Source organism: Tympanuchus pallidicinctus, unplaced genomic scaffold (genome assembly GCF_026119805.1).
Source record: "Tympanuchus pallidicinctus isolate F22 unplaced genomic scaffold, pur_lepc_1.0 scaffold3, whole genome shotgun sequence".
Taxonomy (NCBI): Eukaryota; Metazoa; Chordata; class Aves; order Galliformes; family Phasianidae; genus Tympanuchus; species Tympanuchus pallidicinctus.
The window spans coordinates 38,117,049-38,135,136 of record NW_026294747.1 but is presented as its reverse complement, the minus strand read 5'-3'; the positions used below and the strand labels follow the sequence as shown (position 1 = coordinate 38,135,136).

Genomic DNA, 18,088 nt, shown 5'->3' with positions numbered 1-18,088 from the left:
GGAGCCTCTGATAAGTAGCGGCCTTGCTTTTTTTCTTCTTTCCTTTCTTCCTATCTTTCTTTCTGCCTCTCTTTCTCTCTCTCTCTTTTTTTTTTTTTCCCCTGAATGTACTTCCACAGTCTCAAGGAAGGAATTTAATTTAAAAAAAAAAAAAAAAAGAGCTCTGGAATGGGAACAAGTATGTTTCGAATTACAGAAAGGATGTTAAAGGTTCAAGAATTTGCGATCTGACTCCGCCTGTGTCTGTCTCCACCTCCCAGAGAGCAGCTCGCCTTCTGGCTTTTCCACCGCGGCGGTGGGGCCGCGCTGCCAGGGGCCGGGGCCGTGTGCGGTGGGTGCCATGGCGGAGCAGCGGCCCTGCGGAGGCACCGGGCCTGTCAGACAGCAGGCTTGCTGGGACATTGGGCCTGCCGGGACGTGGCCATGCTGGCACGTGGCTATGCTGGGATGTGGCTTTCCAGCCTGCACCAGGCCCGGCTGTTGCTGGTGGGGCCTCCCGTACCCTCACAAACTGCATTTCCAAGGGGTTCAGAAAACCTTTTTAGCAGTGCACAGTTTGGCTTGAGCGCGGTCCTTTTTTTTTTTGTTGTTTTTTGTCTCTCAGGGTGTGTATGTGCAGGACTTTTCCTTCCAGTGGTTCGGCTGCATCCCAGGAATGTGCTGGGACCACTTCTGAGAGCACAGCGCCCTCTGCTCGGTGGAAATGGACAAAGGTGCAGCCTTCGCGGGGGCCAAACCCAAGGTGCTCGGTCCTCCTGTGCTGCCACCCGAGAAAAGCAGTGCTGCCGTGAACACCACCCTTACCTCACAGTGGGGCCGGGCCTCAGCGGCTGAAGCTGTGCTATGGGTTGTAAAGCTGTGCTATGGGCTGTAAAGCTGTGCTATGGGCCGGTCCCAGCTCCCCAGCTCAGACTTCTCAGCACGTGTGTACTCAGAGACACTGGTGCTCCCACTTTGGCTACACAAAGATGGGATGAGAAGGAACCAGTGGCAAAGAGGACAGTCACAATGGCTTGATCTTCCCTGAAGTTCGTGGCTGGATCTAGTCTCAGGCCTTCATGGGGGCCATACCCTGTAGACCTCCATTATATGACTGCTTAGTTTAACTTGTGACAACAAATGCAGGCATAGACATCAGGGAATTGACATACTCAATGTGTATTTGGCAGGACATTATTTCCATGTTGTTCTGTGACACGATCACATCCCCCCTTCTCCCTGAGGCTGGGAATACATTGGTCCCCAGAAGGCTGTGCAGCTATCACATCAGTGAAGCAAGTGAGAAGCGAGGGCACAGAGAAGGCCACCAGAGCAATCTGCCCAGCCTGCAGACCATGTCCTGCTGGCATCTCAGCAGCCTGCAGGAAAGTAGTGGCAAGGAATGAACTATGAGTTGACCGAATGCTTCTGTGGGCCAAATTCAGAATGCAGGGTTCTCTGGGGTAAGGAACTATGAATTAGCTTCAGTATTACAGACAGATAAGGAATCACCTACTGAACAAGAGAAGAACAACTATAACTTACATTTTCAAGAACTGAGATCCATTCTGACCTGTCTTTTTCAATGTGTTGCTAAAACAATTTAGCATCAGTCAAATGACCCAAATCCTGTCTCACACTGAAAAAAAAAAATTCTGGTGTTGCAAACTTTCACTCCATCATCTCTTCAGATTTGGTAAAGTTGTTGTGGTTTATGCAGGCAAGGATTTACTCAACGAATAGACAGGGAACGTAAGCATCTCAGTACACCATCGAGTGTGTTGTGCATAGCATGCTCCCAGTCTCATGATGCTGGATTTTGTGCACAGCTGCAGGACACTCCTTTGAATAAGGCACGTGTCCACTGATATATGCAGAACATCTTTTGGTGTACCATTATATGAATGGGAGACCACTGGAACAAAGAACTATTGATGCAAGCTTAAAAGATGACAACCAATATCAGTGTATCCACTTCCGCAGTGTATGAGATTTCTCCTTTGAAAGCAAATCCTGAAAATCCTTTTGGCCAGTTCAGTGAGACATGAACAAGCTGAAATAGCTCTGCATATAACATCAGTTGTGTTGTATATTTGCATACACACATATATATATGAGATTTTCAAAGATTATGACTAGCAATGTCTTTTTTTTTAATGCAGAGCTGTATTTTCTTAAGTGTTGCCGTGGCACCTAGGAAATCAGTCTGAATACCCAGTCTGCTAGGTAAGGTCTGTTACAGATAGAAGATATTCCCTGTGAGAGATCTAAATGTTCATTTAAAGTAGCTAACACATTAGATACAGTATTGTGCATGCTGAGTTTTCAAAACACGTTACTTAATAGTAGTTACTTGCTTTCTACTGTTGAAGAGAGCTGGCTATGTCACTTGGCTGTATCACTCTCCAGCACAGAAGATGCAGTGATTCTGTTTCACCAGCTTTCTGCACTGTCCAATTTTGTACTGGCAGGCTGAATTCCTGAGGTATGTTAGATGAGTCTCAGAGCAGCCTTAATTTATGGCAGCTAAAACATTTCCTTCTGCACCATTTCACAGGTGTGGGATCAGGCGAGCAATTCATGTTCCATTCCCTGCCTGTCCCCGCTCAACACCCAACTCAATTCATCCCCAAAGTGCCGGTGCAGGACAAATGCTGCCACCAAGCTTAAAAAAGCTTTATTGATATGAGAGTGTTCAGAGAGACTCTGCAACAATACAGACTGCAGCCACATCCCTCCACCACACTGCCTGCATATGAATTCATAGAATTAACATTTTCACTGGCACTTACTGATTTTAGCTGCTTTTAGTTGCATCAAGCCACACGGTAGGACAGAATGTTGCACCTAGAGATCCTCCCCAGAAATTCACTCTCTTTTGATTTTATGTGTTTGGTGAAGTAGGCAATTTTTACTTACCAAACCCTTCTAGAAGCTAGAAATTTGGGTTTGAATTTGGTACAATTTTTTCAGGTTGTGATTTTTAAATTTATTTATTTGTTAAAAAAATAGTAATAAAGAAACCATCCAATCACCGTGTAGGCTTTCTGTGGTGTAAATGTACAACAAAGCTGCCATCACTGTTGAATCTGAAGCTTAAGAGAACCAAATAAAAGCCACACCTGCTGCAGGGCAGTACCTATCTATATTTGATTATGTTGCTTTCTTACAGAAGAGAGAATTTTTCATGGCTGCAGCTAGTCTAGAATCTTAAGGGCGATAATTGGGCAAATCAGTTTAGTTGGGCAGCCAGTTCTGTGCAGACCTAAGCAGAATAGCAACGTGTGACTAACACACGACAGCACTGCGCATGAGATAAAGATGCACGCATGCAGCACAAACCCAGGATGCTGCGGGAATAAACGATGAAGATATTTCCTAGTAGATAAATGGAGTCTGGCAGGACGGCAGGAAAATCACCAGATGACGTCCCGCCGGTGGCATTTTTTTGCACAGGAGGCACAAAGTCTCTTTCAGGAGAGAACATGGACTCCGCTCGGGGCCGCCGGGTCCCGTGCTTTGCTCCCACCGCGGGGCTGCGGCGACACCCAGCGGGCAGGGCGGGCACCGACACCGCGCTGCCGCAGGGCCGGCCTGGGCTCCTCGCGGCCATGGCCCAGGAGCGTCCTTGGCGTCACGGGAGCGGTGCGTCAGCTGCTCTGTCTTAGGAAGAAGAGATCAAGAAGTGCAAAATGATGAGCGCGCCGCCCCCTTCACGTTTTTCGCGTGTAAAAGGATGGGCTTCATGGTGCGGCTTGGTATTTAGGAGTAAGATCAGGTCTGGTGTCTGGTTCTGTGAAACATACCTCAGTGCTCATTAACAGCCAAGGAAAGCTAATGAAACGTTGGGAGTTTTTAGGAAAGGAGAGGAGAATGAAAAGAAACAGTGTTACATTCATGCATGTACAAACTCATTGCTCGTTGAATGCTCGTTGCAGTTGTGATTCTTATTCCCGTATATTCCACCTGGGAATGGTTCTGAGAAGGGAAACGAGGATCAACAGAGTCTGTCCTATGAGAAATTAGTGGATAGCTGGCATGTTTCAGCTTGGAAGAAAGAAAAATAGTGGGGAGGAGTGGGAGGGTGGAGAATACAATACAGGTCTGCAGGTCAGTGAATAGCTGTGAGACAGGTTTGGTAACCAGCTCCAGCTCTTGACCAAAACCACCAGACTTGCCTTGCAGAGGAACACTGACTTTATTTCTACATTTGATCACTTGGATTCTCTCAAATCCCCCCAAGCCCAGAGCCATTATGAATTTTCTTCCAGCGTTTCTCCTACTATATTTCACTGGCTCACCTGCCTTCTCACTTCATTTTTTCGTCTCCTCCTTTATTTCCTCTTTCACAGGTTTCTGTTCTGGCTTCTGCTCTTTCAAGTGACTGATTGAAAAGAAAGAGATGAAGCAATATTAATCCCTGAGCATCAGCTCATCACTGACCCCTGAGGAAATGGTCTGAGGTAGAAACAGTAAGGACAGCAAGGGTGACAGCTCTTCTGACTCCTGTCTGCAAAGTGGATATTGCCACTAACACACCTAATTCAGTGTTAAAATCTACTAAGCAGCTCGATAAGGAGTATCTATATATATATTTTTTTCCACATCGATTCAGCAGCAGCCTTTGTTGTCCACTGGGTTTCAGTGGTTCCTCATTTGCTTACTGCTCAACCACACTTTTGTAATTTGTGCTTAAAATACTTGGTTACCCTATGTAATCTCTAATTCAAGATTAACTAGGCTAAAGCCTATACAGTGCCTGAACATAGATGCCTTTAGCATGGCAGTGACAGATGAAAAGGACTAAAGACTGGATCTAATAAAGTCATTCATATCTCAGCTACTCTTTGAAAACATTATGAAGCAGAGGTAAAAAGATTTGCAAAGCTTACCCATTGCTTCTAACCTTAAAACCAGACTAGAGCTTATATTTAAACCCAACAACATGTACTAAGGGGTGGGAGTTTTTGGCCATCATTAATAGGGCTTTCAGGTGATGAGTCACATGTCAGAACTGACTGGCAAGTCTAGGGGGAAGTCTGTGGTCCAGTGACAAGCAGTTTAGCCTGCAGCAACTGGCAACCTCCAAGGAGTTTGTTGTTGACTGCTCAGACTCAGAGCTTGGACATGATTGCTACAGGCACTAAGACAGAGGCACTTCAGGCGCTTTCAAGAGAATGAAAAGTTCTGTAGCTTGAAGGTGGGTTTCTAGGGAAAACCAGGTCTTCTAAGAAGAATGATCAGAGAGAAAGAAAAAAATGAAAGTCTCCGGGGATGGAGGAAAAGGTCTGAAGGCATACATATGCTGCCTTTGCAGATCGTACTTTAGCTTCGGGGGAAGACAGTATTGAGCTGATGCTTCTCATGTGGGTTTATGAGTGTGAATAAAAATGCCATTCAGCTTTGAGATCCATGCATTCTCACAGGAAGTTTATAAAATAGAAAAACAATCCTGACTTGTAGTTTGGTTCTTTAAGGTTTCTAAGCGTACGAGGCGCTGTGTGATCTACCTTTCACTTAGGTAAGTAGTGTGTAATGAATGTTGCTGGATTGACAAGAAATGTGTCCTTTTAACAACTAAATCGAATGAGGGTGTGTTTACTTTGTATTATAACAAATTAAAAAAAAATAAAAGACAGTAAATGAGTGGAGTCACTTACCTATAGTCTACAATCCCTGTCTGATTCTGGTCCAGTTTTCGCACTAGTTCCACAATTTGGACTCGGTCCAGTTGGATGTTTGATTGCTAAGAGGAGAGAGAAATATTTACAAATCTGTTATTTTACAGCAGAAAAATCCTCTGTATCAGATTGGAGTGTGGCCATCTCCTCATAGGTGAGGAGAGAGCCTGGTTCATGGAAAAATACGGGATGTAAAAATCCAGAGTGATGGTGGGGAGGATAAAAATAATGTTGGTTTTTTTGTTTTTTGTTTTTGTTTTTGTTTTTTTGCAAAGGTGTAAAGTAACATGATATAGAGGTGTCCAGTGCTCTTGGTACCATCACCGTGGTAATTCTGGCAGGAAGAGAACTGTCCATTCAGTGTGCAGGAGCAAGGGTTTAAATCACTCTTACTCACTTTCTCATAGCAGTAAGAAATGACTATTGTTAAGACCAAATAGTTATATCCTGCACAAAAAGCTGACCTCTGTGATTTCTCCAAGTTCTTGTGATACTCTAAATTTCAGATAATCAGATCAGATAATCACTGATGCCCTCTGCAGTATTTATTGGACGTCTCAGCATTTCTGTTGGAATCTGTTGAAGGCTCAGCTTTTGCAGTGGGTGCCTTCAGCCTACTTGTTGGACATCACCAGCAAGGCTGACTGGTAGCAGTGGTGTAGCAGAGGGGTTTCCTCAGAGCAGCATGCTGTTGGAGGAGCACCCTGACCATGATTTCAGGAACACACCTGCATCATGGCTCTCCTGAAGTCTGACACAGGGATCTTCATGTTTCCATCCTTGTCAATTTTCCTAAAGAAGTCCCAGAGTCGTAGGTTGTGTTCATTCAAATATTTCTAAGAGAAGCAGAGATAAAACACAGGCACAACCATGAGATGAAACAGCCACTGATGCCTGCTGCAAGCTCTCCTCTTATTCCTCCATGCTGCCTTTACTCAGCACATCTCTGAGATGCATTTCTCCTTAGCTATTTATGCAGCCACTGTCTGAACAAAATCCCACCGGCGCTACTTGGCTGGGCTGTCTAATCCAAATACAATCCTTTTCCCCCAATCTCTGATCACTTGGTTTCTTTTCTCTGGACTCCTATCTGTTTGAAGGAGGACTGCCGTAATAACTGCTGTTAGAAACTGCAAAGCATGCCAGTATGAGTGTCAGTCACTAGCTGTGAATCACAGCAGCACTGTTTGATGTGAACTAACAGCTTAAACTTGTACTTAATTTCACCTGAAGTCATATATACAGCAAGATTTCATCCAACTATCTAAAAATCTCCACAACAGCTAGAAAGCTAGTGAAGCTGGTAGTGCAGGGGTTATTCACTTAGTAGAGCTCCAGTGCCGCGTTGCCTTCTAGCCAGGAGGATAGCACCATCTGCTGCTATCTGTAGAAATTACAGATCTTAAAAAGCTAAGTATTTTCTATTTAGAACAGTATTTGTTTATATTACCATGCCCTATTTTTATGAAACACATTCATTTTGATGCTAGATCACAACTGTCACTGAACAGTTCTGTGAATTTCAGCTATTGCAGTGGCTTGGTGAGCAGAGTGCATGCTCATCTTGGTCAAACCTGAAACCAGTTTTGTCCTCCTCAGCTAGCAAACATCTATTCAGATGGAAACGTCAGACAACAAAGTGCAGTGATTACAGCACTTCGGGCCTGCTTATGTTGTCATCTCTGACACTGCTTTGTGAAGACTATCAAACTGCACAGCTTCTGTTAGTCAGTATTCCCAGCTGTGGGAGAAATAATTTGGATGCATTTTTGAAAGAGAAATATATAGATGAATGCTTTCATACAAATATATGGGATTATTATTACTGAATCACAACTATGCAAATCAAAAGCCAGGCCTCTCACCCCCCCCTTCCCCCCCTCTATTTTTTTAGCCCTATACGCTCAGATCCAAAAGCATTCAGCCTCCTGAAAATTGAAGGATTTAGTTGGTCAATCTGCATGGAATAAGAGATGTGAATGTGCAGTTGTGATTCTGAATATACTTTTCTGAAGGAACTTGCCTGAATTTCCTACTTGGCAGAAAGCTTATCCATTCCAAACTCTTTCTCTTCAAGTGCTTGAGGCATGGGTGCTGTGTACAGGAGATCTATGGAACAAAATTCAGTAGCTCACCTGAATCACTTTCATAGGATTTGGATGCTGCTTGGAGATTTTGGAGATGCAGCCTTCAACTTCCCCGTAGATAACATTTAGTTCAGGGCGTGTTTGATACACTAACTCCAACAACTTGATGAAATTTTCATTCACCAGGACATTCTGAAACACAGAAGGAAGGATAGTGAGTGTGGATGACCAGCAAACAACGAAGACTTGTTTGCATTAACTGATCTGTCTAAAGCCAACATTAACTACCTTTCCCTAAGGTGATGCTGTTTTCCTGTACCTGATCTTCACTTTCAGTAATCCAACAGAAGCCTGACCCTAAATAAGTGTTCTTAGTTCTCTTTTCTCATGCCTGAGTCAGAAAAGGACCTATAATTTACATAGAAATTAATTTAATTAAGGTAAATGTTCATCAGGTAAATGCCTGTACTGAAAACTATACTGAACGTTAGGTGATCCGTGTTCATCTCAGAGACAGTTCTGCCTGGATCTCCTCTCCATTCTAACTATACATAGACAGCCAGGCAAACACTTAAGTGACCAAAATTTGTCTTAGAGTTCAGAGAAAATGAAAACAGTATCAGCCAAGGTGCAGAAAGATGAGTATCCCTGGCAATGTGGCTTTGTAGCCCAGACAAGAGAGATGAACCTATCTTGGAAGAGTCTGTGTGTTTTCAGATGAAAAGAACTTATGGCAAAACACTGTTTCCTTGTCTAACCCTAAAGAGGAAATTCCAGTTAGCAGTGCGAGGCCTGGCGTTGCTTTTTTCCTAAGGATTTCAGACAGAGTAGTGACAGTTCAGCATGTCAGAGCTCACACTCTGATTTTTCTGTTTTACTGCTTATAGAATGGGCAGCAGCAGTGTCCTGTTTCAGGGTTTTGTGATGTTAGTTCACTGTCTGGAAAAAAAAAAAAAAAAAAAAGAAGAAAAAAAAAAAAGAAAAAAGATGTCACTGTAATTTATTCCACCAATATAATGAATTTACCTTTACCTTGACTGACATTTTGAAAATATAATTACGATTTTCCAGAAGAGTAAGGAAATACAGTTGTTCACGTGTTACGTTAGCTCTACATATTAAATTGATGGAAATTTCAAGGCAGTTTAGGAACAGCAAATTCACAAATGCTTCTGTTTTCTGTCACTGCAAAAAGTTTCCAAGGCATCAAGCATCATATTTTTCCCTGAAGTGTATTTACAAGGTATCCCAATAAATTACTGTTAGCTAAAGAACTTACATTACAGTGAGGTCTTGATTGCTATTACTTGTGAATAGTCTTGAACTAGTCTGGTTCTGGCTGGGTTTACTAGCCTTCATTCAGTGTTTTTATGGATGCAGAGTGGCTCACTGCCAGAGCCATTCAGACCTTGATGAAATACGCAGGCTTGCAGCGCATTTCAGTCTTGGGAACCCAGCACAGAGACCCAACCTGTCTCTGCCTGCAGCCAACTCTCCCCAAGGTTTGCCAGGCTGGGCCTGAACTCAGGAGAAAGGCAGCAGGCTGCCAGTGTGGCCTCAGCACAACCAAGCACCGTGCCTGGCCAAGCAGGCCATGCTGGAGTCAGCCTGAACCTGGAGGAAGCCAGGTGGTTATTTCTGCGTCTTTGGCACAGTCATCCCACAGCCCAGAAAAACAATGCACAGGCAGCTGATAAGCAATGGACATTCTTTCATGCTGTGATGGTGAAGATAGGTGTGTTGGCTGTTTTGATTCATGCCTTCCATAAAATACCTGATTGCCAGTAAATGCAAGTTGAAAGTCTGTAAAAGTAGATTTTGGAAAGAGTGCAAGGAACAGCTGTGCTTAGAAATGGTAGAAATGGTGCTTAGAAATGTGCTTAGAAGCAATAAACTACAACATTAAAAATGTGTCTTTCTATCATTTTGCCTTTACTAGTGCTGTCAAACCTATGCGGAGGTTTCTAGAAATGACCCTTATTTGAAATGTCACTTAAAGACACACTAATTATTCTTTCTTTGAAAGTCAAAATAAACATTTATCACCAAGAAAAGGGGCAGAAAAGGCTGTTAGATTTCTTATTAAAGATTTTCCAATTTCTTAAAGATTTAGGACAGCAGAAGAACTTTGGAGGTGTGTATTTGCAAATATTCTGAACTGAAATACAAGACCATATACATCACAGATGGAATGAAATATATCAGAGAGGTTAGATGCTTGTCTACAAGCGTGATTGAGATACCATAAAGGCATTGTAAATTTGTGTCATTGACCATTTACTTTAGGAAATGCCAGATAATTTAGACTTTCTGAGGGGTGGAGAAAAGAGAGCATTTGTTAACACTGAAAAGCAGAAATATTCAGTGATATTTAAGATTCTAAATATTAATGAACTCCTTGCCTCCAAATTTCTCAAGTGACTCCTTTTAAATAATTGCATTTCAATAATTTCTTTAACTTCTCAGAATTTAGCCATAACATATTACTCTTTACAAGGTTATGAATTGTTTAGGTTACTAATAGTTAAACTAACAGAAGCACGCATGCTATATCAAAGCCTTTTATTCACACACAGACTCTTTTAGTTTTGTGGGGTTTTTTGCAAAATGAAGCAGTCTTGGCAAATAATTTTCTTTGATGTTAATTTATGCAGGAAAAAATGTCTGCCCTGGAGGAATACCCATTCTTTCTATCTGTGCTGAAAGCCCTTGGTACTCCCAGCAAAGACCATAGATGAATATTATTTATTCTGCTTTGTTTTCATTTCTTTGATACAGGAACCACAGGACAAAGATACCACCTGTTGTCTAAGTCTCCAGAACTCCCCCTGAACTATTCAGCTTTTTGCAAATGTGAACATAATATTTATCTTTCAAGACTCAAATCTGATTTTTTGAAAATGGCCTTTCCTTTAATCATGTCTCTCCCAAAGATAAACAGAGGACCCTGAAGCCACTGACATATTCTGTAAGTCCATTCTGGCCTGCAAGCCACTCTTTCTCCCACTCACATGGATGGGAGAGATAGGAGCGGACTGGTGCATGCCCAGGTCTCTGCTCAGCATGGGTTTGGGATGTAGCCCCTGCCCTCACTTAGGAAATCAGAAGCATTTGTAGGACTTTACAAGCTGTTTTAGAAGTAGCACATGAGGTTACAGTAATATGTTACCATCTTGCTATGGAGAAACATGCATATTAATATTTGGCCTCCTTGATTCTTATCCTCTCACCTTTAATTTTTTCCTTTGCTTTAATTTGTGGGGTTTTTTTTGTTTGTTTGTTTTTTGTTTTAATAAGAAACACTTTGCTTTCAATGCCTTGAAGCATTCATCTCTTTCTGTTCCTCTTTCATCCTGACAGAGTATCGAAGCACTTTACAGTATCTAGCATCTTAGGCTACCCTGGAGGGAGGCAGCTCAGGGGATGAAGAGAATTCATCCCCTACTCTGAATTCACTCCTCCTTCTGCTTCTGTTGCTGCAAAATTAAAGGAGTGAAATGTGCTGATTTTACAGGCAAATCTCTCCAGAGACAGACCAAAAAAACCATAATTTCCTTGTGGCTCCTACAAGGGCTCTAAAATGGTAGCTTTTTTTTTTTTCTTTCCCTTAAATAATGGCTATGCACAAACAAAACAGACAGCAAGTCTCAAAACAGTTTTGAGGGGGACAGCTCTGGGATTTAACTAGCTCCTGAAACTGTGTGCTGTATGGGCTTTGAAGTTTTCCGGTACATAAGCTCTTACTGAGATGTTGATCTCTTCCATCACAGAATTGGGGTTCTTTCTGACAGATCCCACTAGCTCAGTGGCACCTTCCACGGTCAAGAGATTATTGGCCATCTGTGGAAGAAAGATGTGGACAGACATAGTGAGAATGAAACTTTTGTGTCCTTGCAGGAGGCATGCTGTAACTTCAGGAGTGACCCTTTCTTCCCATCCTTCAACGGGTCTTAGAATAACTGTGGTCCCTTTTGATGTATTTATTCTTTGTCTCAGCGTCTCTTGTCTCTGTCCTCAAAACTCTGCAGTGCAGCTCTCCAGTGGAGTTGCCTTCTCAGCCTCTGTCTCCATCTGCAAAATTTGACGTGTCCCTGCTGTGTGTCACATGGGAGTATGTGATGTGGGGAGTGCTTAGTCATATGATGGCAAAAGGCTGAGACGATGGACTGTGTTTGAGGATGTGTTTGCTAGTAAAGTTCATCTGAACAGAGAACCCTGTGAGATGGCAAGTACCCCTCAGGACCTTTCCCATACCCTTTGGATCCTCTTGGCAGCACAGCTGATCAAGGCTCAGGCTGATCAGCTGTCTCAGGCCTACAAGGTCAAGATATTTAGAGTTATGGGGCTGTCATTGCCGTGTACATTCCTTAGTGTATGAACATCACCTCTTCTCCAACTTGAACTTTATATGTACTCTCCACTCCAATTATATGAAAAAAACATGGTGGTTAACATAGGCTAATGGAATTCTAAATTATTAACTCTATATTATTTATGTTATCAGTTCCCAAGACAATCTGTACCGCTACATAAAAGAGCACTTGCTACCCTTTGTACCACTGCAAAGATATTGTTAGGACAATAAGTGCTGTGTTGCATGTGCTGCTTGTAGGGTTGCCAGCTCCCAGAGAGGAATGCTTAAGCTTTAGCTAAGTGATCCTACCTTTGACCATGTTAAGAATGAGACAAGCAGCCACATTTATTTATGTAATCTAGAACAGCAATCCAAAAAAGGCATTGTGGTTGCAGTGATTTACAAAGATGGGGTGTCCAAAGACAGACCTGTACAAACAGTTTTAAAGATGTCCTTCAACCACCATACTGCCATTTGCACATTCTCAGGGTAATGACATTAGCTTTAGCTGAGATGAGAATCCACCTCATAAGCAGGCTGACTTTTCTGAGCAGAATTCCTATAGAATTATTTCAGATTGAGAAGACAGATTAGCTTTCAAGCCTAACCTCTCAGGCTAGTTTGGCTGGTCATTCAGCTTTGCGCTGTTCCAAGATTATTGATTCTTAGCTTATCAGAATACAGTTTTGGCTTTCTTTTTCCAAGACTTGATAACATACCTCAGGGTAGTGCTATGGCATTGCCTTGATGTAGCAATAGCAGTTTGTCCTGTTTGAACAAATTTTTAGCAAATCATTAACACACTGAGAAAGGCACGTTCTACCTTCAAATCCTGCCAGTACTTAAGGGAGCACATAAACAGGAAAGGAAATGACTGTTTACATGGGTTGATAATGACAGGACAAGGGGGAATGGTTTTAAACTAAGACAGGGGAGGTAAGGTTAGATATTAGGAGGAAATTTTTCACACAGAGGGTGGTGATGCACTGGAACAGGTTGCCCAAGGAGGCTGTGGATGCCCCATCCTTGGAGGCATTCAAGGCCAGGCTGGATGTGGCTCTGGGCAGCCTGGTCTGGTGGTTGGCGACCTGCACATAGCAGGGGGTTGAAACTAGATGAGCATTGTGGTCCTTTTCAACCCAGGACATTCTATGATTCTATGATTCAAATCTCTGTTTGAACTTTTGCTTTATGTTGAAGCTTAGAATATGTATAAATCTGTATATTCACAACTCTGTATTATGGATCTACGCAGACCTGATGAATGCATGGGCTCTGCTAGACGTGTTGAATGCCTGGGCTCTCTTGACTGAGACTAGATATGATAGGAATCAACCACTTTGGGGTAGTAATGGGTGTGGTGTTATGCCAGGGCCAGTATTTGGGTGATATTTTGAGGGAACAGTGCAATTAATTTTCCCTGGTAGAAACTCAGAGCACAGAATTTCCTTCTGCTTTGTTCACCTTCAAACCAGAGCAGTACTCATCTATGCTATTCTAGTTCAAACTGCTCACTCTGCCTTTCGTGCCTCAGAACTTTCTACTCCCACCTTTTTCTCCTCCAGCCCTGTCCGGGCTTTATTTTACCTTCAGGACTTTCAGTGTTCCATTGACTTTAAGGCCTTTGCAGATCTTCTTGGCTCCCTCATTGTTGATCTGGTTGTTGCTGATGTCCAGGTGAATCAGCACATTGTTAACTTTGAGAGCTTCTGCTAAGGCCTGTGCTCCCTCATTCCCAATGCTGTTCCAAGACAGGTTGAGTATTTTCAGTGCAGCATTGCCCTCCGGTGAGAGAAGAGAGATCTCAGCTACTGCATGTACACCATGTGTAACGCTCTACCCTTTCTCGCTTGGCTGAGACAGGACCATCTCTCAAGTCACATCCAGCCCAGCCCCATGAATCCAACATCTCTTCAATGTTCCAGCACCTCTCCATCCACACGAGTCACCAGACCTACCCACTACTTTAATTGTTCACCTGGCACTGCCTCCTAATGTCAGTAGAATAAGCCTAGCTAGATCTTCTGAATCCTGCTCAGACCTCAGATATGTGAGTTCCCAATCAGTTTTTCAATCAGCTTCTGACAGTAATCACTGAGAAGGAGAATTCCTACCTTAAGACCTGTGCCAAATGCTACTGTTCCCTTCCTCCTCAGGTGGTTCCAGCTCAGATCCAGAATCTCTAGTGTTGTATTGACAGCTAAGATAGAGAAATTGAGATGTTATCTTATGAACAGCAGTCTGAGCACAGATGCTGACTCACAGGCAGGGGCTCAGAGCAAGTTTGCTGGAGATTCAGCAATAGCTGTACCTACAGTCTTTGTTTGCTGCCTCCACTGAACAGAGAACAGGCTATTGATCACAAGCAGAAAGGGAAGATAGCTTTTTTTGGCTTAGTCAAAGGATGCATTGTGAAGGAGGGAGGTAAAGAGAGGAAGGATTTCTGACTCTAGTAGGCACTGTTTCTCACTGGAAAAATGTTTGGATGCTCCTTGCCACATCCAAAACATCAAGACTCATTCTGCCTATCTTTGGTTAGCAGAGGAGAGGAATTCAGCTTCATACTATTAGTGCCCAGTTGTACATGTCAGTGCCAATTTCCATGCAAAACACACCTCACAGTTTAAGTTCTACTTAGAGCAGGATATGTGTGAATTCATTTGTGTCACTGTGACACTGAGAGGAGTAGAAGTTACTGCCAAAGCTTCTCATCTTCAGAAAGCATTTCTCATCCAGATTTTCCATGGATGGGAGGATGGACGGAGGCAGATGGTGAATTTAGCTAACTTTAAAATATTCCTTTAAAAAAACAGATCAGAAGAAAAACAGATTCTGCAATAAACTCTGCAGCTCCTGCCTGTATTGAGCTGGCAGGAAGGAAGAGCTGTAAGAAGTTTTAGTTTGGAGATGCATTTTTTTCTGGGCTGCGAAGGTCACAAGGTTCAGTATTGGTCCCTGGGGTCCCTTCAGACTTGAGCAATACAGGGACATAGTGCCTACTCCCCCACTGCAGTTTTAATTGATCCATCTTTTAAAGACATGGGTTCTAATTAGAAGCAGGTTCCTATCAGTGTGAATACTGAATCAGGGGAATGAAATTGCTAATTAAACCAAAGACATGTTACTGGCATTCTCAAGGAACACAGGATGCTCAGGTCACAGGCTTGTGCCTGTCATGGTAGTATTTTCTTGCGGGTGCTGAGGGAAGAAATGCTGCCAGATATCCGTGCAAGTCTTTTTTACTGCACAAATAGTACCATAAATTAATGACTGATTTTTACTGTTTTGTTTGTTTTCCCTCTCCAGGGCTACTATGCATCATGGATCTCACTTTGTCTGAAGAGCTAAATTAGGCAGCTTTATTTTATTTCTTTTTAATCTGTTTCCCTTGATACACAATGCTGCTTGATACACAATGACTCAAACCACTAGAGTTTGTGATACTTAAGAAAAGTTTCAATTGGTGATCAGAAGCTTTAAACAGTTTTTATGCTCTAGAATTCCATTAAAATGTAATTTTTTGCTTTAAACACTGTAAAGGACTTCTCTTTCAGCTCCCTCTCTCTGACACAGACTCCTCTGTTACTGTGGTTTCTCATCCTTCATTTCTATTCTGAGACAGCTGTGAAACAGTGGCTATAGCCAACTGTGGTGAATAGGGTGAGTTGGTGGACCAGCCAGGAATCTCTAAATCTGGTCTTTCGTATTGCCCACCAGGTCATTGGACAAGAAGGAAGTACATGTTCACCATGCTGGACCCATTGTGTCTGCCAATGACTACCTGCACACCTGGCTCTTGGAAAGTAATAACGTAAGTTACCGAGCATCTGTCCTAGGAGCTGTCCTCCCTTCTCAGAGAACTCATTGTGGCTGAGGTCCATCTTCTTCACTTGGTAATTGCTCTGCAGAGAGACAAATGGTGAAGGAAGAATGAGATCTTCCAACCAGCTGCAGCTAGCTGCCATGCTAAGGCCCCAGTGTGAGGATGAAACAGAGGGATATCAAACTCGTTGAAATCTACAGCATGTGGGAGTTCATCAACATGGAGATGGTGGCACTGTGTACCCCAAGACAAAGCTTTGTCAGTCATACATCATCACAGCAATTATCTTCCCAAAACAGCAAAAGCAATGGGACTTTGTTTTGTGCTGTGTTGTGCAAACTTCTCTCACAGCTTATGTCTGATTTGTAACACATCCGGTTGCTGCCCCCTGTTTCACTGCCAGCACTGAATCCTGACCAAGAGCACTTTCTATCATCAGCCTAAGGCCTTCCCTCATGGCGTCTTCTGGTGGTGCCAAATAGTGCAGAAACTTGGAAACAAGAAATAAGAAGAGAAACCAAGATTTTTGTCGCAGAATTGCAAAGTGCTCTTATGTTAGCCTACTTATGTTTCTTGAAAATGTGGGATTACCCGTATTTCCTTCTGTTGTTACACAGTCCTGAGGTTTTATTTCTCAGCCACACTCACAAAGCTGTTCAGAGAAAATGTTAATCTAGTCCATCCTTCTTTGTATCCTCCAGGCTCCCTTGTTTCTGAAGTAAGCAAGAGGCACTTAGCAGAATTATGCCAGGAACTCATCTAGTTATTGCCATCTGAAATTATGCCAAGTGAATATCAGCTCAAAATGAGGAGTCTTACGCAATCTGGGCTGCAAATGACCTTGGATTTCAGGTAACTCACCATTAATGCGTCAGCAAGGCATGATGCAGCTTCTTCTCCAAAACTGTTTCCTGTGGAGGAAGAAGTATGTGAACAGTGTGCTGATCTCTCCCTTGGCACTGTATTGGGGTCTGCAGGAAACTGTGCTTTTATGTGAAGCATTCAGTTAATCACGGTCCATATCTGACTTTGATATGTTAGCCTTTCCTCCGCTTCAATCTATAGAATTATCCCAAGATGTTGGAGACACCCAGCAATGATCCAGGTTTCTCATATGGGACTGGTTCTGCAGATGGGCTGGAGGCTAGCAGGCTGAATACTTATTTTGATCATATTGCTATAAATCTAATTTCCACATTGCCACTTTGGGTTCTTGTAAGGGACATAACCAAGAAATTGTTTTTGCCCATGGTCTGACTAATGCTCTTGGGATGGGGGACTGAAATGAAACATGTGGCATTTCACTTCCACTGCTGTCACTGCTTGAGTGCATGCAGCCCACCTGAGAGCTGAAGAGTATGGAGATAGGATGCATTTTCCAAAAGCAAACTGGCAATGGCTTCAGCCCCTTCTGTGTCCAGGTGGTTATTGGAAATGTTCTGGAAGGAGACAAGGGAGGACAAAAAAAGATGAGCTCAAATAATGAGTTAGCTTCATTGTGTTTTTAATACACAAGATCTTAAGAAAAAAATGCAAGACCAATAATATAAGAAATGTTATACTAGCAATAATTAATAAAAGCTCTAGGTATGTTTAATCCCATAGCCTTCCCAGCAGAAACAAAGTCCTAGAGCCATCAGTTTCATATGGATCTTTGTCTTCAGTAAACCAAGAGGCATTTGGCTAAGAACATTTCTTCTCAATGCAACACAGATCCCACGGCCTATCAAAATTTTTCTTACCTCACTATCAGATTGAAGGAACATTCCTAAGGATTTTAATCTGAAAGTTATGCATTACTCCCTTAATCTATTTAGAAAAGTTTCCTCATATCACATTGGAGAATAAAAGTTTCTGACCAAAACTTTTTTTTGTTGGCTAAGCATGACCTAGAAAAACCTAGTTCTGGTAATTATTGTTACATCTGCTAATGAAAAGAACAGTTCCAGGCTCCCAGACCTTGGGAGCCTCGTGAGACTCATCACATGCACATTTCTGCCATTTCAGAAGCTTGTACATTTTAAAACTAGATGAGCATAAAATACCATGCCTTTCAGATATGAATATTTTTGCATGGGAGCAACTGTTATTTGGTTAAAACTTGGAATTGAATGAATTAGTTTTCTGTATTGAAATTCTTCAGATGATTGAACTTGGTAAGCAA

The 18,088-nt window shown here is 42.6% G+C and overlaps 1 long non-coding RNA gene across 1 annotated transcript; it reads left to right on the top strand.

The window, feature by feature from the left end:
- The first annotated feature begins 2,188 nt into the window (after positions 1–2,188).
- LOC128086979 (uncharacterized) lies at positions 2,189–15,643 on the top strand. Its single transcript, XR_008209621.1, has 3 exons — positions 2,189–2,205; positions 5,457–5,500; positions 15,408–15,643. It is a non-coding gene; the product is annotated as an uncharacterized LOC128086979 (long non-coding RNA).
- Positions 15,644–18,088: the final 2,445 nt, after the last annotated feature.